The sequence below is a fragment of the Haliaeetus leucocephalus genome, unplaced genomic scaffold (genome assembly GCF_000737465.1).
Source record: "Haliaeetus leucocephalus isolate CR32 unplaced genomic scaffold, Haliaeetus_leucocephalus-4.0 Scaffold197, whole genome shotgun sequence".
Taxonomy (NCBI): Eukaryota; Metazoa; Chordata; class Aves; order Accipitriformes; family Accipitridae; genus Haliaeetus; species Haliaeetus leucocephalus.
The window spans coordinates 635,059-635,797 of record NW_010972633.1 but is presented as its reverse complement, the minus strand read 5'-3'; positions in this window follow the sequence as shown (position 1 = coordinate 635,797).

Here is a 739-nt window from a genome sequence, read left to right as displayed (position 1 = left end):
GTGCCGGCGGCTCAACCCGGGGCATCCCGCAGGGGTTGGAGGCCTGACCCGGCGCGTCTGTGCCCGCACACGCTTGTATGCACGGACATGCGTGTATTCACGCACTCGTGTGCGCTGGACTGCACGCTGCTCCCCGGGGTGCATGGGGCTCCCCCTCCCCAGGCAGCCGCTCACCCCGCTCCCCCCCAGACAGCACCCAGCCATGCTCGGGGGGGGTCTGAGCCCCCCACCATGGGCACCCCCCAGGGGCAGCGTGGATGGAGGTGCAGGGGGGACATGGAGACAGTCCCTGACCCCATGGCAGGGTTGGCGTGCAGCCGTGCACGCCGAGAGGTGGGGACGATGCAAAGCCCACCATGTGCCTGACCCCAACCGGGACCCCCCCCACAGGCATCCAGCCCCCCCTTCCCCGCAAGCAGGCGTCGAGGCCGGGCGCTGTGAGAACGGTCTTTAATGAGCAAACAGAAACGTACTGCAGGTTCCTAAAACGGCCAATATGCAACTACCCGGGGGCGGGCAGGACCCCCGTGCCGGGCTGTGCCTACCCGGCCCCCCCGCACACCTACAGGGACCATCTAGGGGAAAAGTGCACAAGGAACAATTCACATCTGACACTACCCCAGGGGACAGCTTGGGGGGGGAGTGGGGCGCCCGCCGGATAGCACCAGTGCGTGGCCGGGATGGGGGGGGACAAGGCCCCTGCTCTGCCGGGGCCACGCGCACCCGGACCCACACCCCA